This window comes from Anguilla rostrata, chromosome 10 (assembly GCF_018555375.3).
Source record: "Anguilla rostrata isolate EN2019 chromosome 10, ASM1855537v3, whole genome shotgun sequence".
Classification (NCBI taxonomy): Eukaryota; Metazoa; Chordata; class Actinopteri; order Anguilliformes; family Anguillidae; genus Anguilla; species Anguilla rostrata.
Window position 1 is genome coordinate 15,402,025 of NC_057942.1, and position 25,871 is coordinate 15,427,895.

The 25,871-nt window shown below is 42.9% G+C and overlaps 1 long non-coding RNA gene across 7 annotated transcripts in view; it reads right to left on the reverse strand.

Annotated features, from left to right (window-relative positions):
* LOC135265115 (uncharacterized) overlaps positions 1-25,871 on the reverse strand; it is a 112,355-nt gene that overhangs the window by 24,314 nt on the left and 62,170 nt on the right. For 4 of the 7 annotated variants that reach the window (XR_010332858.1, XR_010332855.1, XR_010332854.1 and 1 more), the window contains exon 4: positions 7,668-7,794. The exons of 2 other annotated variants lie outside the window; for them this stretch is intronic. This is a non-coding gene — a long non-coding RNA (uncharacterized LOC135265115). Of the gene's footprint in view, positions 1-2,633; positions 3,366-7,667; positions 7,795-25,871 lie in introns of those variants that run through there. One more of the 7 variants, XR_010332857.1, reaches the window with a different exon arrangement.

Consider the following 25,871-nt stretch of genomic DNA (forward strand, 5'->3'; position numbering starts at 1 on the left):
AATAGCCAGAAATTTAACATAATGTAGTACGGTTATCAATGTTTGATTTAAGCCAGAAAATGAAATGGTGGCTATTTTCCCATTATGAATAAATAAGGGGAATGCCATCAAAAAACACCTTTGATTCGTTTTTTAGTTTTCTTTATTTTGGCTTGGAATACATCCATACCAAAATTTTCTGTTTGGGTCTTCCGCCTAAAAACCCAAGTGCTTTGTTAATATCAGAAGTGTATAAAAGGTTTTTCTACTGAAATGGACACTAAATTGAAGTCATTATCTATTGTCTTCATCAAGACAGATTTGTACTTTAAAACAACCAGCACAATCTTTTTTCTTGGGGTGGGGGAATTCTACAAATTAGAAAAAGTTGATTCTTCCATTACAACATAATAATAATTATAATGTAAATTAAACTTGTTGTATGATATGATCAGAGATTCATTACATTTTTGCTACTAAACAGTGAGCTTATGCTCATTCCTGTTTCAATAAGATACCACAGCAAAGTTACCTTCCAAAAAACTACAAATCCTATGAATTGTGCCACATTCACCAAGAAAAACAAGAGCAACCTTAAATGCAGATTAAATACACAAAAAGTGTATAAGATTTTCAAAAAATGAGGTTGGAAACAAAAATGTAAACACACAACAAGCTTGTCTAAGGAATGACGAAAACGTAAAACGCATTGAATAAGCTTGAATTTGGAGGACCGCTGATTCAGTCTTAGTCCTGAGTCCAAATCAGTGCTTTCTGGGCAAATGTCACCATGTTTTATTTCATATAAATACTCACACATTGAACATGTTTACTAGGCAGGTGTAGTAAATAAATTGGGTAAATATACTTGTAATCAGGGTGTAGGTCCAAATCCGAGGTGGGGCAATGTGTATCCTTTTACATGATGCGTATTCTAAAGTGCTCCGGCACAGAAAATATCCATCTGTGTAAACAGATTACACTGCATGTTACATAGAAGCTATGTACAGTAGCTGGAAAGCAGCTATTCCGGATTGTAGTGTCTGCTACGCCAATAAGCCAATATTTAATTTTGAATAAAGTTGGAGGTCTGTTTTTTAACCATTATAGTGCTCTGTCTTCACCTGAGAACAGGTGTGTGTACTTGCGTGAGATTTCTTTTTTCCCCACTTCAGAACATACTATCAACTGAAAGTTAAAACACAAAGAGAATGGATTCACAAACATTTACTTGTGAACAGCGTTAGCTAGTTAGACTTTGCAGGTACTGTGGAAGCAGACAGCCTTGTCAAATCTCTGCCAACCTCTCAAGTCTCGACTATTTCATCTTCTGAGTTTTCCGAGACAGCAACATATCACCCTCAGCATCATACAACAGTGAATTGAGGCACAGCGTTGCGGTATAGCCAAAGGAACCTTTCCAACTCACTTTTGTAAAATGGTGGACATAATTCATGTCACATTTCAGCCACTTCCACTCTTGTGCGGCACGACCCATCATGAGAAAGTATCTCCTGAGAAGGTCATAGCCAATCACACGGTGTGACCTTCTCACAATGCCTATAAGTGGTTTTACAGTCCTCCACAGGCTGGGTGGCTTTCATTTCCCCATTACCAAGCATAAGCTATTGAGGGGTTCAGGTTTTATTACTATTTACACGTCAGAAATACAAGTCACAAAGTAACTACTGTACAGTATATTCACACGTTTTTATACGTTTGATGTGTGCTCATGAATACCCTCATTCATGTGTGACCTCATTCAAGTTGTGTAATACATCTTGCTGTTTAATCAACAAAAAATGTTGCATACAAGTTAATAGAAAATTAAATGATAATACAGACAATAACTTCCGAGCTCCGTCCCTCAAAATTTGTGGGAAGGATATACCTCAGAGAAATTAGATTATAATATGCTTAAGAAGTGTTCAGATCATATGCCTATAAGTACAGAACATTTAATTGATAATCTAACAAAAATTGCACACTGGATAATGTACCTCAGGAAAAAGATATTAATCACTCATGACTAGCAACCAAAAAATGATACATTTCACCAAGTATGCTGATTTACTGTACCACAAAAACTCTGTTATTAAAACATGGTGGTTTATTTATGGGATTATATTATTTGACACAATGAGAGGTATGTGGGAAAAGATACATTAAATACTGAATTAACAGCTTGTCTTGTCCGTGTTAGAAGGCTCGGTTGAGAGGAGGCAGACTTTATCTGGCTGAGGAACATTGGATCTTGTAGAACCATATTTACAGTATTACCTTTGTATTTGACAAAGCATGTCTCATGTGAATCCTCCAAATAGGCCAGTCATTGGCTCTCCGGTTTTACCTCTGGCAAACAAATTAATAAAAGAGGAAGAACAGGGAAAACAGAGAAAAATGTAAAGGTCAAGAACTGTTAGCTCGATTTAGCAATAAGCATTGCTAGCCATATGCGGAGTTCAAGGAAAGTCTCCATGGAAACTATATTTCTGGTTTTAATGATTGTGCATGGATGACCAGATCCAGAATTATTGCCATTTTATATCTTGTTAAAGATGTACAAAAATCTGTATTATTATTATTATTATTATTATTATGTGCGCAAATAATTTTCAGATATTGTACTTTATTTATGATTCAACCAAAACACATTTATGAAATGATATTTATTTTTTAAAACAGGTTTCACAATTGTTGGCAACCCTGTGATTGAGACTTGCATTTAAAAATGATCCCCTTGCAAGAACAATCGCAGTTGAGTGGTCACTTATAATGTCAGAAGGTTGGAGAACACATCTGTAGGTATTTTGAACCATTCCTCCATGCAGAAGATGTCAAGATCCTTGCTATCCTTAGGTTTGCAGTTACGGACTGCCCTCTTCAGTTCAGACCATAGGTTTTCAATACGTTTTAAGTCCAGAGACTGAAATGACCATTGTAAAACATAGATTTTGTTTTTTCACAGCACCATTTCTCTGTTGATACTAAGGTATGTTTGGGGGACATTGTTTTGTTGGAAGGCCAAGTCTCCACCCATGGCCAAGTCTCAGGCCTGTGGTAGAGGCAGCCAGGTTTTAGGTTGAAATCTTTTGGTGTCAGTGGAAGTAACAATACCATTGATCTTTACAAGAGGTCCTGGACCACTGGCAATGATCCAGCACTATATCTGATGGTAAGAATGAGGTGCTTTTCCTTGTATGGATCCCTCTTTTGAGGCCAAACATGCTGATGCTGTACATTGGCCAAAAGGTTCAATTTTGGCCTCATTTGACCATTGCCCCATGCTCCAGTCAGAGTTCAAATGATGTTTGGCATCCTTGGGTTCTTCGTACCCATATTGATGGACGACAAAGTCCACGGTCCATGTTACCTTGTTGTATACCCTAATGAAACAGGGAATGATGATAAGACACACTAAGTTCCCTAAAACTGAGAGTAACTTCAGTTATACCCTAAATTACTGCTAGTTTAACCTTGATTTTATTTATGATTTAAGAGTGCATATTTTGTACTTAAGTTCTGAGAAAAAGTTTACTCATGGTAATCTTTGATAAAAGTATACGTTTAATGCAAAATTATTTCAAAAAATTGTGTATTTGACAATGTTATGTAAAATATATAAAGATTGGATATATATATAAAGTATAATAAGAACGGAATTTCCATTCATTCTTTGTACATTCTAAGTGTACTTCACCAATTTGGAAAGGCACACAGCTTACTTGGTCTTCACCAAAACAATGTTCCCAGCATTGCAGCACACAACTAATGCTCGTCAAACTAACCAGAACAGATGCAATTTTTTGTCCAAATGCAACTGCCTGTTAAACCAGGTATTGAGACTATTTAACATGCATTCGGGGGATCCAGACCATAAACCTGCATGCCTGGAAATACATATAAATGTTGTGGGTTTGGGGTTAGGAGGGGGGTGGCGGTTCAACTGCAAAGCAGATACTGCTAAAATATTGCTAAAATAAGACCAGTAACACGCTGTCTAAGGAACATGCAATGGATCAGTGGCCAATTCAACGATCACGCCATCACTCCCCATAAGACAGGAGGTTCTCCTCTGTTGGAATGGGACTTCAGAATGGACAGACACGTGCCTCATTGGGAAAGAGACAAGTCACCTGGACAGAGCAAGGGGCACAAGCATGGACGTGCCAAAAAAAGCACCAAACACAAGACTCTCCAACTTCTGGCCCGGCAGTTGTTTTACCAGTTTAATCCCCCCCCACCTCCCCACCCCTCCCGTTCCTTGATGAACCCCAACATCCTTTAATGACTCTCCTGCATAAGAAAGCGGTGATAATAAAAGCCAGCTGGGCTAAAAGTTGAGCGAAAGAGGAGATGATTAAAGAACCTTATTAAAAGCGGCCCTGTAGGACGGAGCACGTGACGGGGGCCACATTACGAGGCCTGATCCTTTCAAATGACACCACGGTTTCCCGAACACGCCGAAAAAACCTGATTAGGGTGACAATCACTGAGTGATACTGCAAACCTGTTAATAACATGAAAATTAGAAGGGGCTCATGCAAAGAAAGGAGATTAATTTAGCTGGAGTCCATCTCGCGCAAATTGCGAAGTTGTGAATATGTTCTCAGATAATGAGCCTTCCTACTTGTCAGCTCACTTGTCATTCTCTGTAATTAATGTTAAGGAAGACTCCTTCCTGATGGTCGGTATTACTCATGTACCAAGAAAATTTCTTCGGAGAAATAATTTACATTTATTATCATCAGTCTGTTTGTGTGGTTTATTTCGTGGCGGAGTAATTTATTGCAGCGCCATTTCGCTCGCCTTGATTAGTCACTCGTCAGACTGAGATGTAATTTTTTTCTTCAGATGTCTGGGGCAGGAAAATTGAAAGTGTTGCGGCATCACACCGGCTCTTGCTGCCTCTCTCTCTTTGTCTCTAGCCATCTCTGGAAGGTGCTGCTGACGGACATTGTTAAACTTCACAGTCGCAGTCAAGGGGGGAGGAAAAAACACACACGCGCGCACACGCGTGCATTCAAACGCACACACCCAGCTACAATGCGCAAACACACTTACGCAGGAACATATTTGTTTTCACAATCATATAAACATACAAACAAGGGCACGCACATGCACACAGATGCATTAAGCGTACGCATATGCAAACATGCTATTTATGGTACACAAACACAGAATCACACACTTACACACACGCACCCATATCAATATATGAACATACACCCACACAAACATATGCTGACATAAGTACACACACACGCACATGCACACACCCACGCACACACGCATACACACACACGCACACTCTATCCACTCACACTCAACTGCTTGCACACCATATTCTCTGAACAGATCTGTTATTGTTCATTCTCCATTGTTCTGTTCCGAGTTCACAGTCTCATTCCCTGTAGTACACCCCATAATGTGTCTGATAAACAGTAGAGTCCAGCCCCCAGTCCTAATGAAACATTGCTTTTTGAACGGTAATGATTCCCCTCTTGGTCATCAGTGTAATGTCTAATATTTCTCCTCACAATGGTGATCATGACTGACTCCGGATCAGACAATTACTACAAACAGTAAAAATCTAACAATAAGCAGTTAGCCACATTAGAAAGGGTGAATGGCACACATGACCTGGTCACTTTTGGACAAGTGCTGGTTCTGCAGCACAGCCCATATTCTGCCTAAAGTCATAGCAGGTTTTTATATATAATATTAAGCACTGCTTTCCTAATATTTCTTCATATTCATTTTTTGTAAGACCTATTTGAATTAAATGAACCTTTAAGGAATTTAGCATGAGTAGCAAGATCTTGGAATGTGTTTTTTTTTTCACAGCCTGAATTTCCAGGACATTTTACATTACGCTTCATGAACCCAGCTGAACCAAAAGCCAAGCAGCGCTTGGGCCAGAGGTGGCTACCAAAGCAAATACTCATGGGTTGTAAAGACCATTTCCCTGAACGACTGTGAGTGCATGGCTCATATGTGATACTGTACGGTGAGCAGCGGTATGGTTTTTTTCCTATGTTTCCAGGCAATGTGTAAGGAATCACATGCCTAATGAACACGTTCATGGTTTCTTTGTCAGATTTCTTTTTTTTTTTTTTTTTCTGAGCACCAATATTAACTTAGCTGGTCATTTGTAAGTGGAGAAAAAATGAAGTTTGTATTCTCCTGTGTTTTTTAGACAGAGGTGTAAAAATGAAATGGGGTCTCACGCCCCAGCACGCCCATAACTCACATAATATCCATCAGAGACGTATATTTAAATCAAGCTTGCTTTGCTTTGCTGTGCTTTGTGTTGGGAAATTTATTAGCCTACTACTTAAATGTATTATTCATCGGAGCATGTAAATAATGCATGCTGGGTTCCGTAGTAAATTAACCCTTTACCTTACCGGGGACTACAGGAGTCATTGTTTTGAATGGCAATTATGTCATTTAATTAATGCCGTAATTAATACCGTAATTAGCTTAAATACTCTGCAACCGGGTGCCACCACCAAGCTGTCTTAATTAAAGAGATTGAAGCTTTTTATGTCTTTTTTTTTTTTTTTTTTTGTTCGGCCTGTTTGCTTTGCTGAGTAGAGTGGAGCAACTCTTGGAATCGAAGCAATGTTTTTCTTTATAAAAAATTAAGCAACTTGCACCCACCATAAGCAGATCACACAGTATAGAACATATGGCACAGACATGGCTTTACTAGTGTAATTCAGCATTGTACGAAGAGAACGAAGACACAGAGGCAAACACAAGTTATTTTCATTATTTACATTACTGCAAATAAATAATATAGCAATGATCGGGATTTCATATATATATATGTTATTAAAGGTTACTGAAAAGATTATATATATATATATATATATGGAAAAGCAAATCCGATATTACTACTTACAAAATAAGTGCAATTGAATCTGAGACAGATAGTATACTGTGCTATTTTATTACTTGGGGGCTGCAGTGAAGCGGGGAGACAGCTAATCCCGGAGTGGAGAGTTTTTATCCTTGCCCTACCTGACAGTGATAGAAAGTGTTTTCCCCAAACTAGAAAAATAGTTGAGAGAAGATGAAATAGCACAGTGGTCAGTGAATTCAGCGGGACTTTCCGGGCACCCCCTCAGCCCCCCCCAGGCTTGCCTCATGTTTGTATTCATTGTGTGTATTCATCTCCATGTGCCACGTATGTGGAGCATGCACCGTAGCCATGCGACTGAAAGCAAGCCTTCTTTTTAAAACTAAAAGCAAAAGCCGTATTCCTCATAACCCGATTCGCTTACGCTCTCGTGTTCGATGTGAAATGAAGTGACCGCTTCTTACATAAAATCGTAATAAAACGTACTTCAGTCCTACGTCTTCTGAATACCGTTTTTCTGCTATTCACAAGGCAGCACAGACGTTCCCACCGGACGGCTTTCGTTTGCCTTTTTTTTTTGCGAAAAAATGAAAGCATACTCGAACAACCACATGCCGGAACTCTTTTGAGCCCCAGACACAAAAAAATAAACAAACAGATAAATGAATAAAATTTAAGCTGAAGGCCTTGTGATAACCATCTGAAGGATTCCCAAACAAAGTAACGTGGCTCTGTTTTCAAAAGCAGCCGGGGCCGCAGCGGAAACGCGGGCTGATCGAATGCGGTCTGGCAACCTTCGGCAAGGTCTCCGAGCGCCTACCTGTGAGCGTGGAGGACCCCGCAGGAACGGCTGACCTTGGGAAGGAACGCAGGCCGAGACGCCTCGTCAGAAGTCCAGGCCTCACCGTGGTCTTGAGGTTCAAAGGACGCACCCTCCTGCCTGTCCCCTGCGCACACACACACACACAATATTTTTTTTGGGGGGGCTGTATTTGCAAAGACAGTTCCTGAACACAGATATTAACCTTGAGCCAGGGGGAGGATGGCTATAATCCTGGGACTCAGAACAGGTACTGCGAGGTCTGTCGTGTGCGTTATTCTACGGATCTCAGATTGGGAAGGATGTCTGAAATTCACATGAATAACAATCTCATTCAGAGAGTTTTTGCCAGATCCTGCTCTCACGTACTCCTTTCTGCCGGCCTGTGTTGAATCGCTGCGATTCTGCCTGCACTTCAAATTCACACAAGGCTGTAGCTCTGTGTTAAGCTGAGACTGGTGAGGAGGTCTACGTCCTGGGCTCCTGAGATGCACCGCATTGGACCCCACTTATCGGTTGGAACTTCTAGAGCAAAGTATTAGCATACCTCTTTCAAATGTTTCCTGTCTAGTAACTGGCTCACTATGCGGGGTGTGTTTTTTATTAATACACTGTACACATCTGGGTCTACTCTAAGCTCCACTGGAAGTGTGTTCATGCTCCATGTCCGTTCCCCGTATTCTTGGGTCATGACCCCACGCTTTTGGCTGGCTATTGCACATGCAAAATTTGTTGCAGTGCTACGTTTCATTATTGTCAAATTATTCCACAAACGCTTGGAGAGAAACGCACCGCTGGTCGCATGGCTGAGATACTGCAGAATCGTTAATGGGTAAAATAATGCTTTGCGTATTACGCAAATCGCTGCGCCCGTAACATACGTTCCACGTTACTATTGCGCTTCCATGCAGCTAAGACAAATAAACAAAAAAAATCTATACATATTCTTGCTGTTGTAAAGCATGAAAAGATTTTCAAGAAAAAGCCAACGGAATTGTATTGTTTAGTCCCACCGCTATCTGCAGCACTGACACAACACTTAGCTCTACGCGAGTGGGTTAACACCGCTTCCTATTTGCTTCTCAGTGATTTTATCAATGTCGTTAGAACATTCATTGAACTAAGTGTGAAATCCATCAAGGACTGACAGCTAGCTGTAGACTAATGGCTGTTAGGCGATAATAATTTTTAATATGATTTTTATTTCACTTAATTTCATCTCTTCTTGACAGAGGTCCCATGTCACCAGCGAGCTTTCCAGAGCCGGGAATTTGTTTATGTAGGAGCCCATTACAGTTACTGCCTTTTTCACAACCAAACTGTTGTTGGAGAGAGAAAAAAACAAAGGAGACAAATACTTTAAGCAGCTTCGAGGACCTCACCTGCCATTTTCTTATTGTAACACCAGATATAATGCCAAGAAAATCACGATCAATAAATACGAAAGAATTAAAATAAAATAAAATAAAATAAAAAATAAAATAAAATTACAATGAAACATTTGAACGTGATCTTTTTGGTCTCAAATGTTTCATTGTGATTTTATTTTATTTCCTAAATTTTATTAGCAATTTTACTTTATGTAGTGTTCTACATAAAATGTTCACTGAGCGCTTCACGGAACAGGCACATATAACACTATCAGAGGCTTGCCACAATGGCTCATCCTCGCTTTGATGGCTGAAAAAACTGTGGCACGGCTCCGATAGCTGTTTGCAGGATGAAGCCACCAGGATTATATGTGACTTCAGAGATACGGAGTCACGGACTAACGGGTCAGCTAAACAGGGCTATGGAAGCAGAAGTAGCGTGTGCAAATGAGCCTTATCAGTATCGAGCTCTCTATCATCACTGATCCAAATATGAGCGTTAAACCCAAAGAAGCCACACTTTCTATTGATAAAATAAAAACTTGAAATACCATCAAATCTGAAACATTTGCACATCTTCAGGACATTGCTTATGAATGCAACATAGGTAAATGAGTTAAATATAAAGGCCAGAAAAAAAGAAAACTAAAATACACAAAAAAAAGGCCATAGATTGTTGGTCAGCAGGTAGCTGAGCTAAAATCAACACTAATGGTTTGCACAGGTACAGTATAATAGTAATAATGATGCAATGTACAGCTATGCTGCTGATGTGCATTGCAGGTGTAATGATGCTGTTGTGCTGTAAAGTTATTAGACTAATAATATAGCATGCAGGTTTAAGGATGCTTCAGTGTAGTGCAAGCACAATAATTATGTAGTCAAATATAAGTGCACAAGTAATGCATGACATAGGTGTAGGTATACTGTAGTCCTATACCAGTATAATGATAATGTATAGTACTGGTGTAATGATGCTATGGGGCAGTACAATTAAACAATTCTGCTATCCTTCGACTGCTGCTATTGCTACTGATGATACTTCCATGATTGCTACTACCACGAATAACACAATTACCATGTACAGAATACCTTCAATTCTGCAACCTGAGTAGTAGTTACTGTAAATAATAGACTATTACAGTATATACTATGAATCTAACTATCAAGCGGCAAGCAAACAGACTTTCTTCAGGAGCTCTATATCTAGTTTATTTGTGGTATTTTGTGTGGCCTACATTTGAGGGTCAATAACAAACAGATAGATTTCATCAGACAAATATTGCGTGCTGTGTGGTAAAGTCTGCCCCTGTGGGCTCTGCTTTCTGTGGTACTGCAGGGCGTGTTTCCTCGGCCTGGACCTGAGGTATGATGTGCTTGGTCCAGGCCCCAGGCCTGAGTGCGTTTTCTCTGCCGTGACCCCCGACCTCAACGCACGCAGCTTTCATCAGACCCCCACCACTCCCCGCTGGCTTTGGGCTCGCTCATGCAGCTCAGGGACTGGGAATGGAGAGGGGGGGGGACACTGCCAGAAGTCTTCTGCTCGCAAAAGGTCAGTTGTTCCTGGCAGGTGAAATCTGATGTCCCTGTAGCCACCCATCCCCCAATACCCCCCTCAATACCCCCCCAACCCCCAACCCCCAACCCCTTACGTGACTTTGAGGACCTGAGGCAGGCGAGAAGATACTCCTGGTTTGTAGGGAGGGGGGTCTACTGGACCCTATGTAGGCCAGGCTGTAGACCCGAGCGTTGGTCTGGGGAAACAGCTGCTTTACGAGAGGGTCCACAGTTCCCACGCCCACATCTATTCACCGCCTCACACTTTGTCAGGGTCTAGCCGCAAGCCTCACCTGTCACCGTGGACCCCCCATTCCCCCCAAAAACTCATTACGGTGTAAACATCATTATTTCTTCATTTATATCCATGTTGAATTACTGTACTAGACTTCTGTTTTTTTAAATATATGATCCATGTATACATCAGGATATTTACTTGCGCAAATTCAGATGAAGGTCCTTACTCAGGGCTATGATGGCAGTTTGGTCTTCCATACATAAACTCTGTTCACAGAAACTGTAATATTTTGTATGTCTGCACATATGTCTGAATATATTCTGCCTCTTTAAAGAGAAATAATAATCCTTATATACAATTCATCTGACTTTTAACAATTTAAAAGGCCTGTCATTTCAAGTGAGCAACACTGATATATTCATAATTATTGCAATAACCATATTCAAAAAAAACAATCTGTGCTCTATGAACATGTTTAGTGTTTACCAATGTAGCTCAGATTTCTCTGCCAGTGAGATGCAATGACCATTTTTTGTACTAATATTTGTATTACCACTTTTGAGTATGCAAACTATTTTAAGCTATTATGCATTAGCGTGATTCAGAAGTGCTCCAAGTACACGCTTGTCTTTTGCTACTGAGCAAACACAAACCCAGTTTCTACACTTGCCTTCACAAGTCTCCCGACTGTCGCACCTCATATCTGCCGAAACGATCGCTTGAAATTCAACGAGACGAATGAGATGGAAATTAATTTCTCGCAAAGGGATTATCGCCTTTCTTCCCCGCGACTCTTATCTCTCCTTTCCTGTTTACTTAATAAAAAAGAAGAGAGATCATTTTACCATTAATTGTAAATCCAGAACCCTTCCAAACGCACCCCCCACCCCCCACCCCAATGAACCATAAAATGAACCATCATCCAACCCCGTCCCCCCAATATTTCTTAACCGCAGGTTTCAATAATCTTGACCCCTGATATATTAATGGGCAGGTTAATGGCCTTCAGAATCCCTTTAATTTATGCCAGGAGGAATCCGGGAGAAGTAATGGATTTTTGCTTTTCAAAACGTCCGCGGCAGGCATTTCCATTGAGTTCATACGAGAAATCAAATTATCTTATTACCTTTGAGCTTTGAGTCTTTTGTGGTCGTATTTTGCATTGTTCTTTACCTTTTTTTGGTTTGTCAGCACAGTTTTGACATTCATGCCATCGCAGTTTGAAAGCATATGTTGTGACAAACGATAAGAATCACTTTCTAAATATGTCAATGAAAGGATGGGTTTGAATAGCCAATCAGGATCATAGAGTAATGGACCAGGCAGAGACTGAAGGAGAGAGGAACAGAAGGGACATCAGTCCCATCGTCCTCAGGTACTGCAATCGAGTTTGCTGGCACAAAATGGCACTGTGTGAAAAACCTAATTCATTTATGCATTTTGGTGCTAGTCCAGCTATTTGCAACTCAAAATTAAACAATCTGACAGAAGAAGTCACAAATCAAATGTCACTAATCCGTTACCTTCACCCATAAATTATACACATTCAATATTTATGGAAGACTGCCCGCAGTCTGCTGCAAACTTATTCACACGTACTCAAATCAAATGGAATGGTTAAGAAGCAGCGATTTACCATACTCAACAAAAATGATATTTTTTAGTCTTCTGATGTTCAGATGTTTACCACTCCCTTTTCCTTCTTTCTCTTTGAAACTTCCTGTGTTTCTCTCACCGTCTTTCTCGCCTTGATTTCTTTGCAGTTTTAAAAGAATACTTTGGCAGCTCTAAGGAATGTTTCTTTATTACTTTTGAAATCCGGTGATGATTTAATCCTTCGATCTTCTCTGCTGTGGGTGACGTTCTTCCTAACCTGACATTCAGACATGTCTTCAAAAAAAGAGGCACACATGGATCAATCTGAACACAACTGACCTGGAGAGCTGAGGATGTACAGTATTCTTTCTCTCTGCTTGAATACCCCTCAAAACTCTCCTGGTCTTGGCCAGATTCTCTCTCACTCGCTCTCTCTCTTGCTCACTCTCTCTCTCTATTTGGACTCTGAGACATTTTAAAAACAGACCTGTCAGCTTCACGCAATAGTTGTTTCTATGTTACACTTTTGAAAGCCGTGGAATCTTGATTTAGACCATCAATCCATATCTAGTGTGGTGTGGACAGCCGCACCTGCCCTTAATTAACTACAAGACTTCTTCATTTCTTCATATTTTGACATGTCTTCTTCAAAAAGCTGAACACAAGTGCATCAACCACAACTAACCTAGAGAGTTCAGGACAGATATTATACTCCCTCTCTCTCTTTCTTTATTTCTCACTGTATCTTCTAAAAGGTCTCTTCAGTGAAGGTCCCATAAACCAGAAGTGCTCTGAAATCTCAGAGGTGTTATTCAAAGATAATAAAGTTAGAGGCTAGCCCGCAACCAGGAAGTGCAGTCTGTCCACATGAACAGGATGTGACGGTTTATGACAAAGTGGCTACGCTCAGAGAGGACAACAATAATATGCAATAATCCAATCCAATTTAGCGCTTTCCTCTGTGTTTTTTTTTTTCTTTTAGCAGGTAGCGCGGAAAACACGGCAGGGTGACAGTGTAATGAGAAATATGATAATTCTGTGGCACATTAATTTCATGTCCTGTGGGTTTTGCAAGATCACTTATTATTCGCAACAAATTAAATCACCGTTTTATCCAGTATCGCCTTGTGTATCAAAAGATCCCCCTATACAGCGAGCTCAAATGAATAACATTCGCACCCTTTTACTAACATTAAGTATATAATAAGATATTCGTTTCCGTACAGCTGTAAACACCCTAGCACGCGGCGTAATGTGCGCGGGGAGAGAAAGCGCACTGTCATTTCGATCGATGTTTGCTGACAGCTTAACAAAAACCCCAGCCCGACTGCCCACAGTGTTGATGAAGAAAGTCCTCCAGTAGGGGGAAAAAAAACAAAAAACAACAACACAAAAAATCCCGGTTCAGTACCACAGGTTCTCCCACACGCCTCGACACAGTTTAAAGGGGCCACGGTGGGGCGGGGGGTACCCGTCTAACGGCGCGCACCCCAGGGTCGCTCATCGCAGCCATAAGTGATCTTGAGGCCCCCTGTCAAATATCAGTGTAACACTGGCAGTTATTTGAGGTTTGTTTGTAATCTTTTCAGGCGCTTTGTCAGGGAGGCCCTGCGATATTAGTGCGACTGCACAAAAAGCCCCCGAGTGGTGTCACGCACAATTAATGTCCCCAGGTAGCAACTCCATTAGTCTTATGAGCTGGAGTCGCAGTGGGGAATGCTAATGGTAGAAGTGCCGCGGGCCATTAGGAGAGAGAGAGCGACAAAGCCCCCATTTTACCCTTATACTTGACCAGAGTGTTCCCCTCACTTGCTTTCAGCCCCGCACCTACACCCCAGTCGCGCACGCACACACACACCTAAACACACACACACATGCGCGCACGTACACACACACACACACATACAGGGCAGCAGCAATCTGCTGAAACTCAGCGGGGAGTGGAGGCCTCACAACCTCAAGTACACGCGCCAGCACGCATGCCCCCAAACACTCGTGTGCACACATGCTGCTTTGTGCAAACATACATGTACACAGAGGTATGCGTGTGGAAGAGTACAACCCGAAAAATGCGTGAGCACGCAGGAATACGTACACTCACGTGTGTATTAGCACAAACAACCACATTCGCACACAAATATACACGTGTAGTCTTCCATTTTGGCTCTGCCTTTTTCCTTTTAGTGTCCACAGTTTTGGATACCCAAAACATGATTTTCACGGACAAAAACGGTTTTCTTTAAATTACAATTATTTGTGCTTTGTTGGGCATTACATTGCAAGCCTTGGCCCAATGATAAGATAGTAAGGTGGGGCTATATGCTCACTGATGTGAATCATTCATCGTTTTGCTGTGGAGGGGAAATTCTTTTTTATTGGTTCAAACAACTTTTGATTGACATCTCATTGTGGGGAAATCTCACTCTCGTGTCAAAACCTGGGCCTGCAGCTGAACTGATCCAGGGTCAGTTATTTTTCCCTCACGCTATGCCTTGGCCTGCAGCTGAACTGGCCCCGGGTCAGCGGCCTTTCCCCACACCGTGCCTGCTGTAGCGTGCATGCATTTTGGGAGCCCGTAGCTACCTTCACAGCACAGTTCAATGGAACAAGACTGCCCACGGAGGTGCACGTCAAACGCGAATCACACAGCCTACGGAAAAATACAAAAAAGAAGACACGTTCAGAGATATAAATAAATGACAGTGGGTTGGGAAAGCGAGAGTCCTGCGTAGTCAACATCGTAGATATAGGCCTAACCTCTGCCCATACCTATATGCTCAAAAAAGCCACAAAACGTCCTCTGAGACAGCTGTTGCTGCACAGACCTCTCTCTCTCTGTTTGTGGCTCCTTTAAAACCTGCTGTTTATCATATCAATTACCCGGTATAAATAAGTGGCGGCGTGCTTTGTTTTCCAGGATCACTCCATCAACCCAAGCAGTCATCAGTCAGGCGGTGGACCACACAGAAGGGGGAGCCCCCTCGCCCCCTTTCCTCCCGGAACGCCGAGCCGGCTTCGTAGCGCACGGCGCTAACTGCGCTCGCGTTCGGCGGTTCTTCGCCGAAGTGAAAACCCAGCCGCTGGCTCCACGCCCGCCGCTGTCACGAATGGCGAGGTGGTGGGGGGCCCAGATTTCCAGAGGGCTGTCCGACCGAGCCGTGACCCCCCCCAGATGCCTGCAGCCGGGGGGGAGCCGAGCATTTCGCCCATTCCGCCGCGTTAACATTCAACCGTTTACCTTAAACAAAAGCATGACCTTCGCTGTCTGTCAAATCTGGTGAAAAAGGCCTGGATTTGATCAACATTAGTCCTTAACTTTGACATACAAAATCGTATTCCTGAAAGGCACACGTTTTTGTGACGTCAAACGCAGGTCAAAATTTAAGGCTAAACGTTGATTGAATCCAGGTCAACTTTCAGTTGTTTTGGCATTCGCCAAAATCAGTCTTGTGTGTTTGACGTTTGACTCCCGCGGTGTTGGGTGGAGCCACCCCACAGGGTGGTGACTGAGCAAGGACACGCCTAGTCTAGACAGAGGCTGCGGAGTTAGGTCATTTATATCTATAATACAAACCAAGAACACAGCCAGCCAAACAAAAAAACCTTAGCCGGCGACTAGAAAACAAAAAAAAATAAATAAACGAGCTTGCGCTAAGGCAGAGAGGTTATGGCGGATGAAGAGGGCTAAGGAGACCCCAGGCACACGCAAAGGGGGTGCGTTCTTACAAGATGTCTCCCCCAAGGCACGAGAGGCTCTGCTTTTACAAAGCAGGCAGCGGGGAAACCCTGAGCCGACTGCAGATCTGCCTCGGGTGAGCGCGCCTGTGCGTGAGGCCAGAGCCGTGGGCCTCCCCACCGCCTGCGGGAGGGAACGGGACCGGCAGGCAAAGAGGAAGAGCGGCCCTCTCTGACCCTACACCCGCCATCCCTGGCAGTGCACAAACGAATACGAAGATAAAACCGTTTCGGAACGTTCAAAGTTCTGCAAATCCACTGCTTTTGTCAAGAAACAAGTGAAAAGATTCAAAGCTAAGGACAAATTTAGATTGAAACAGGCCACGGTCTGTTTACTTATTCATTTGTGTTGCTCATTTGATGGGTATGTGCGTGTTTTACACAACCCATTTAACCTAGACCAAACCCAAACCTAAAAAAATAGTAATTACTATTTCATACTATAGGAAGCAGAGCGGACCTGTGCCTGACTCCTACTGTATCATACAAGTGCTTGGATGTCAGAACTATGAGTGCAGAGAGTGGAGAATGGAAGGACGATAAGAGCTACAGCGAGAGAGAGAGAGAAAGAGAGAGGGAGAGAGAGGGAGAAGGCAATCCCACTGAACAGAATGAAGAAGGAAATAAAGAGGAGCATGTCATTCAGTCAGAAATTAATTTAGCTGCAATTTAACATCATCCCAAGAAATACGGCCACTTCATTATAGTGAATTTCATCATTATTGTGCAAAATTGTTAGGCCAACATAACTTCTGAAAGGATGGTGAGAAACAATGTTCTTTCAGTTTACTGGAGAAAAACGCACCTGGGACTTGTGATAATGTCCCTCTTGATCCATCCACAGCCGTAAGTTAAACAGAACCTCTAACTACTGTTCAGACTGCACACATAATAGATCTTAAAATCAGTCAGTCACTATGCATTCACGTCCACATTTTTTTCTTTTCGTTTATTCTTCTCCGGAATCTGATCAATGCTCGTTTTGTACAGTCGCTCAGCGTGAATTTCAATACGAGTTTCAATTTTGTCTCACAAAAAGGCTGCCTTTTGACACCGTTTTCTTTCCCCCTCCCCCACCGTTTTTTTTTTTTTTTTCCCCCGGCAGTGAAACAGGCCGAACCCGGTGAATTGTGGGAGAAAATAATAGGGCAGGTAGTAGGTGGCGGAGGTAGCCGCGGATTACCGGACAATAAAAAGGCATAAAAGCGTAATGGACACAGAGCGATATGATCTACACAGGAACGGAGCGCGCTGAGCGTGGAGCGGGGCGGGGCGGGGCGGAGCGGGGCGCAGGGCCGGAGATTGGCGGCCAGATGGATGGCGGCCGGGGCCCTAATGTCTCCGGGCTTCGGGAGGGCCCGCGCGCCCCCGTAAGCGCTCTCAGTCGCCGCGCCGCCTTCATCAGCGCGGGGCATAAACCGAAATGACTCCTGCGGAAGACGGTGGAGGAGCGGGGAACAGTTTGCCGGAGAATTATAGCTGTGGGTGAAATTAGATGTGCTTAGAGCCCCAGGCAGAGAGGGGGGGATATAAAAGACTGTTTTAAATGGAGTGTAGAATTCATACCCCTCAGTCACTCCCAATAAATAAATCTTTGACAATTTGTTCAGCAAACACTGGTTACACTTTGTTTCCATTGTCTGCTTATTATATGTGCCACTCTGGGCTATTCGTCTTGCCAGGGTTCCCGCCTTGTGAACGTTGTCCGCACACTCTTTTTATTGTTGTTGTAGTTGTGAATCTTTTTTTCTTTTCTGTTTTTTTTTTTTTTTTTGGTTGTTTGTTTCGTGCATACATTTTTAATATTCGCCATTGTTACATTATATTTTATGGACCCTCCTCGCGCTGATAAATATGGAAATGCGTCCCTTTGTTTGGAGATGTAAATGCAGAGCATTTTCCCTATGAAATATTGAAAAAGTAAAGTGCATTTTATTTCCGTAATGGCTGGACATTAACTTTGGGAGAGTGTGCAGTCAAGGCTTCTGATTTTGCTTTTATATTAATGCGGCTTGTTCGTTAAGACAAAGGAGGTGTGGAATCAATGTTGCTGCTGCTTGGACGCTGTTTGTTTTAAAGGAGCAAATTTATCTTTTTTAATCAAATGAACCAGTAAGAGGACCTTGCCTTAGATCTCTAATGGGGATTGAGCATCTGGCCCTCGTGCTCTAAACAAGGAACAACAACATCCCCTGCGTTCACCCAAATGGCTTCCTGGAATAAGCAAAAACTTCAAGGAAGCCATAGATGTCAACAGTTGTTAAAGTGCTTAGTAAAATCCACAAGTGCTAAAGGGAGACGGCATGAAGCAAAACCTTTATGGTTATGAAACATCCTCCAGCTCCATAGGCGTACAGATGCTATACTTCTGAAGACATCTGGTGCTTGAAAATAGAATTATATTTATAACAAGACCTGACCTCAGTTACTCAATGAATCACACATGTCATGTGAGATGAACAAATGACAGCACATTAGAGACAGTCAGATCGCCAATGTTACATGGGAATCAGCAAAGTGTAACAACAGCAGCAACCTACTGCAGTGTTTGTGCAACATTATGGGTTCACACTCTATATTGTTCTTGCCTAAGAATTGTTGTCTGAATGTCATTTATGAAATCACATCAGGTTAAAAGGAATGATTCCTTGACATAACTTGACCTAATTCTTGTTGCTTATGTTTTTAAATAATTTTATCACAGATTTGGTTGCTGAAATTAACCAATAATATTCTTAAAGTAATAAATAAAACAAAATCGCAGGGCTACTCACAATTATGAAATGCATGTCAACTGCATGCAACCCGTTGTCCCATAAATTTTATTTTCATTTTACTCATTTATGAAAAAAAAAAAATCTATTTTGTTTTGTCTTTTATTTTCATTTTGTCAGTTTTTATTTTCTATGTCATGATTCCCTCATGGGAGAGCAATATCAATATACCATTAAAAGCACATCAAGGGAAAAGATTTCTGAATTATGGCTTGGCTGTTTTTAGATTGCAAAAATTTTAGATGAGCCACTGTATGCGTTCCAAATGAAGTTTAATAACTCAATGCACAGATGGTATTTGGGCAAAGCAGAAGCCAGTCTTTGTTTCCTAGCTTTAATGATTTGGACCTCCCGATATTGGACTACAGAACTGCGCTTAATGAAAAAATGTGATGCCAAAGAGCCCCAATGACAATTCAAAGGGGACGAACAAAAGCTCAGGCTCCATCTTTTGTAGTCGCACGCTACGTGATTCTTGCTTGAGTCAGCCAGGAACATCGCAGTCTGTAACTATTGCATTAAGCATCTGGACCGGCCCTTTATGGATCAGACAGTGTTCTTCTCATGAGATGTTTCATTTTATTACCTTCCACAGAATGAGCTAAACAAGTGTTCCTATTGATTTGCACATTAAATATATTAGTAATAAAACAACATCCCACTGCAAACCCATTGTAAAATCAATAGTAATTGGTACCAAAATATTATGAGTGCTCCGTCTGCAGTTATGGTACATTTCTGTAACTGACCAATAAAATCATGTACATTTTGGTTTTTTTTTTAGTTTGTGATGAATATTGATATATGCATCACATAATTTGCAGTAAGTGATTGTGAATGCTTGAATAGAACTGGAATAAACCTGAAATACAACTGTACCTGATGGTTTTTTATTTAAAATAATAGAAATTTGAGGAGAAAAAAATAGATTTATGACAGCACGGCTAATAAGAGAGACAACTGTGATTTCTTTTTTTTTTTTTTACCTGACATAAATATGAACTCATATCTAAATTAAAATTAAATACTATTAACGAACCATCTGCAGGAGAAATGTGCAGTAAAACACGCACTCGAAGCACAATTGATCCGATGTGAATAAAGAGATTTTATGAGCCGAGACTTAATTTGTTCCCTTACAGCACATTTGATAAACATCTACCATGAAAAGCTTCTCATGACAATAGTGCTGTTTTTGAGCACAACATCAAAGTTTTGTATAATGGCCATCAATCACCTCAGCCACCCGACCAATCCAGGCAGCTGAAGATGCAATGAGACGATCTGAGTGGAGGGAGGGGCTGATGTGAAGACACATTCCAAGAAGGGGGAGGGGCTAGTGGAACACAGGGGGGAAAAAAAAGAAGATGGGGGGGGAAGACAAATGTTTGTTCTCCATATTGGTTCCTAGCTTCACAGCATCAGAGCGGATAATGAAATCCCATCACATTCCAAACAGTTATCACTGGGCTTTTCAAGATAATTGTGAAGATGTAGTTTCCATCTGTTCCTCTCCAAAGCTTTTTAGTGCTGGGAAGTGATTGGGCTCAACAGAGCTTCACCGAGGCGCACTTAACACTCCCCGACTACCTTGGACCAAAGAGGTACGTCACAGCGCCTGTCACAAATCAAGTCACCCCCACAGCACCAGCGGGCCTCTGAGAGCCATAGCTGACCAAAGTTATTATCGTGGAGATCACCCATTGGAAAGCACCCCCTGACCTGCAAATATGTACTCACAATATGTCACCGTGACAAATCATCTTCGTCCATCACCAAGAAGAAAAATCCCTGAGATTGGCAAAACGCAGGAAACACAAAATAGCAGAGGGTGCATCGGCAAAGCACATTTCAGGAGTGATTCAAGGTCTGATCCCTCAGTCCAAGTGCCCTATTCTACGGTTTAAGAGCAGCTACTGTATATGGAGCGAGCAGCATCCCCTGTAGACTGTTCCTCTGCTACATAATCGTCCCTGGAGAGAAAGAAGTCCCTACGGTTTCGAGTTCTCTCTCTCTCTCTCATATATATATATATAACTGCCTTGAAACATTGACACGTGTGAATAAATTGATGAATTATCAGTAAACACAATACAACTAGGATAACTACATTGTCTGTTTCAACAGAAATCACCCCCCCCCCCATTCCCTCTGCACCTTTCTTGGGCAGAGTCAGATATTCTTCATTGGAAAGACTAACACGGAAACAATTCACAAATAGCAAGGCGGCCATGGTTACTCTCTCCCCCATCTCTCTCTCTGTAGGTTAGGCAGTGATGACAAAGCAAGGGATGCGGTGAAAGAGAGAGAGAGAGAGAGAGAGGAGGTGAAAAGCAAGCGTATGGTGTGGCTTGCTCTCCGAGGGGCACCCTGAGACCGGGGAGAGAGCCAGCTGCCACCCTGAGGGCCGCGGGTGCTTTATAACTCCCGTCCGCCGAGGGCCGGCGCTAGGCGCCGCGCCGCGGCCCAGTCATTAGCCAGTGGCCAGCGCCGAAGACGGAGGTGGAGGGAGAGGCCCTGCACTGTCCTGATAGCGCACCTGCCTCTCCGCTCCGCAAACGGCGCGGCTCTCGCATGAGGGATGACTCCGCCGCGCCGGCCCAAACTCCTGGGAACCCTCTCCGGCCGTGCGCTCGCCTGCCCTGCCATTTAAATAATTCAGCCCCGCGATGGAGCACATCTGACAATGGTCTTTGTCTCCGGCTGAGGGTGGGTGGGGGGGGGGGGGAGAGAGAAGAAAAAAGGAAAGAAAGAAGAAAAGAAAGGGGAGAACAAGAAAAAAGGAACAAAAAGCACAAGTGAAATAGAATCGAAGAAAGGGTGCTCGAGACAGGGTTCGCCGTTTTCGCCATTCCACAAGCGCCGTGGTTTATATGCGTCAAAAGGCCAAAGCTCTAGCCTGGTTTCCTCTGGCCTCACTTTTGACCAGATATCCAAGGTGACCCAAAATGGTGGGAAGCATTTGAACTGTTGGGGCCGCAACTCCTTCTGCTGCTCAAATTGTGCTGACCCCCCAGAACAGTTTTAGAGGTGAGCAATTCCAGAGCTGCCTCCAAATACCTACAGCAAGCTTGTCTGTAAATGAACAAGCAAGATCACTCACCAAATTTGTACTAGCTTTAGATGAAGGAAGACAGTTTCTTACCATTTTCATGAGATAACAATGAATTGATTTTTTTTGGGCCGTTATACTCCCAAATTTGGATTGCGAAACATGCTACAACGTTCATCGCAACCTCCGTTGTTGATTGGGGAGAGCGCAGACAAGCATGTGCTCTCCTCCGAAGCATGTGATGACATCACAGTCTGCAGTTTGTGCTCGTGCAGACATAAAATGAGGTGCTTAAGGACAAACTTAAGGTGGTCAGCTGGGCAGCAGGAATCGCTGGTGTGCGATGACATCATCCTGGGCTGACCAAAACTCTCCCATTCCAAGGAGACGCAGGAGCCAGCTGTGCGCCGTCCTGCAGGGCTGCTGGTCACACTTGCCGCTGGCGTGGTCTGGATTCCATACTAGATCATGGGGCCCATCTATGGGCTAGAGCAGTGCCCTGACGGGATAAGCTACCCAGCAGCCCCAACGATAACACGATTTCAGCAAATGATTGAGCGTACGATATGTTATTTTCACTTTCCAGAGCAAACTATATAGATGTTACGTAAATTGCAACCTAGCTAGGAAGAAGTAGCTAAGAAATATAAATAAGAAAACGGTATTTTACAGTATAAACATTCTTCTTCTCAACTCACTGGAGGGGGCGGGGGGGGGGGGGGGGGTTGAATAAAGGCCTTACATCTGGGGTTAGACCACATGCTGTCAGTCAGGGTCCATTTGCGGCAGAATTACCTCTGACTCACCAGAGGTATTAGCCACAGATAATACGATATCTGTAGCAGAGGGTCAGCACCTACGTTGCTTCCATCCTCCCCTTTCCAAAGGTTCTATTTATTGACAGAGGTTTGTGGGGCTTCCAAATTACAACTAAAATAATATCATACTTTGTCAATCATTTTAACCAATCTTCTGAAGATGTATCAAATTGTAATGTTTTTGGGTTAATGAAAGGGAAGCAGAAACTATTGATGTAAAGAATAAGGAGCTGGCCACCTGGTTGGTCTATGTTTTAATAATGTGTGGTAAAGCAGACCTACAGATAAAGTAGGCCTGTAATTTGTGATTAGAATAGCAATCATAGAATACGTGCCTGTGCATGACATGTATGTATAAAAGAGAACGCTTCTCCATATGTCGTATGCATGTCAAATAATATGCCCAATTATAGAATACACCCCCCACCAACCCTCTAATAATGAAGAATAACTGTTCATGCAGTAAGACATACAAAGAGAAAAGCACAAATGCCATAATTAGCCAACTGTGGACGTGCCTGTGGATTTTCATGATTGTTTCTGCAGGTGTCGAGTGGAAGGCGACGCATATTTCCCATGGTTTAAATCATTTCAAAATCAACACTTAAAAAAAAAAAAAAAAAGTGCATCTGGCTTTGTTCAAATGCGTTGTTTTGAATTTACGCCAGGCTTCGGCTTTATTATTTACAGTTAAATGTAAATTATAGTCGCTCGTCGACTAAAGCAGCACGCTGAGACCCAAAACAAAAATGTTATTACCCGTTTACTTTTAACTGACATTTACATCTGTTTGGTATCATTTTTAAGTCATACTAAGCTGTCATGCCCTATTCATTAAAGGTATTATAGCTGTATAAACGGGCCCCTGAGTTTAAATCTCCTCTCATGATGAAAGGTTATCGGCTGGGCGGGTGGAAAAAGGAGCTCAGAAACTTCTCCGCTCCAAAACCGAATGCCTCCCAAACACTGCTCTCGCTCTTTTAGGATGGGTCAGGCGTTTGACCATGTTTTCACAGGACACGAGCTTGGACAGAGGCATCTCAGAATTCGACAGCAACCTCTGACAGAGGTAGCGTGTCCATTTTTTTTTGCATGCACTCCAAAGATTTTAATTCCACCGCACGCGCGGATACGCTCGCGCAAACAGAGGTACGCGCCGGGGCTCGGGACGCCCGGCCTCGTGTGACGGAGGAGGACGCGAGAGGTAACATTTACTTTGCCTTCGCCAGACCCTTTCCCGAAACAAACAACCCCCTCTGCTATTTGCACCCTCCGCGGTGTTGATCGAGACAGATACATCGCCGGTTGAACTGGACTAAATTTTGACGGATGTCAGCCTGGGGACTGGTAGATTGCGAATGAGGCCGCGTGTGTGACATTTACTTACAGAGAGCAGCCGTCTCCGAGCACCAGTGTTATGTAAATAGCACACCTGTCTGCCCATCGACATCTTCGGCTTATGAAAAAATCCTCCTTTTATATGAAATATCAGCGCGGGACTCTCTGCCATCTGTGCTGTTATTTGTTCAGCCGACTAAAAAGAAAAGGACTTTGAATATGAATGTGCTCAGTGAAGAATAAGCGACAAACGCGGCTCGATTCCGGCGGGTTCCGTCGAGAAGCAGAAAGCCCTCTGTTGTCTCTCGTCCACATTGTCTGGGTGCCTTTGGGGTATTTGGTTTGCTTTTGGAAGGTCCCCTCTGCTTCCCTGAGCCGTATTTCACTACAAGAGATCAGGGCCCGTATTCAAATTAATCACAGTGTGCTTTTCCGTTAACTTTAATCCGACAAATATTCAAACGCGTTACTTTTTTTGCGGCACTTGATTTCGCGACATTGTGAGTTTGGTGCGCCACTGTAACAAATTAAAAATTTTGTGTATGAAACGCATGTAACTTTTCAGTTCGGGACCGAAAGTGTGGCCTTTAATCTGCTGCATGAGAATTAAAAAAAAATAAAAAAAACCAGAAACGGTTATCACCCGCGGAAACAACCGGACCACGCGGCTGAAGTGGGGGCGGGGGCGGATTAACCATGCAGACAAGAGCAGTCATCGCAGAAAGCGTAGCGCTGGAGCCAAGCCGTTATCAATGTGGGGGGTACCTATCCGTCAGGAGCCAACATGGAAGCAATTTATTGGGAGCTGTCAGTTGGTCATTGCTCCACTTTGAAACTGGCATTTGGGGCACAAAAGATGAATAAGATAAAATGAGACACACATCTCTGTCCCCCTGGTTGCACCAACCCCCCATCCCCCCCCCTCATCTCCAACTACTCATCCTTCCCACCGTTCTCTCCGACGATCTCCACCACACCAGTCAAGTCGCATTGGACACTTACCAAATGGAAAAACGCTCCCAACACATACCAGGTTTTTTTCGCCCTTACCCCCCCACCCCACCCCACCCCCCCACCCCCCAACCCTCTATTTTTTTCCTTAAAGGAAGGATGAGAAATGAAAAGAGACAAGGCTGGCGAGAGGGAGGTGATGGATTGCGGGACCATCAATTTCTGAAAGCAGAGTCTTCTCAGGCAACCGAGCCAGTGAAATTTACATTATTAATCTCGTGTAATAATCTACGGTTCGAGTAGAGGCTGGTGAGAGAGGCGGCGGCAGTGGCAGAGGCGGCAGTAGCCCGAGCCACAGACAGAGATAGACACGGACCCGTGCACACACCCCAGCACAGACACAGGCATACAGAGAGCTTCCGTAATGTTTGGGACAAATACGTTTTTTTTTTTTCTTCTTGATTTGGCTCTGTACTCAACCATTTTAGATTTGTAATTAAACAATTCACATAGCTGAAGTGCACATTCTCAGCTTTTACTTCAAGGAAATGTTTATACACTTTGCTTTCACCCTGCAGGAATTACAGCACTTTTTATACATAGCCCCCACATTTCAGGGCACCATAATGTTTGGGACATATTAATGTCGTGCAAGATGAAAGTAGTCATGTTCAGTACTGTCACATGTCCTTTGCATGCAATGACTGGAGGTATGTGATCCATAGGCAACACCAGGTGCTGAGTATCGTCTCTGGTGATGCTCTGCCAGGGCTGT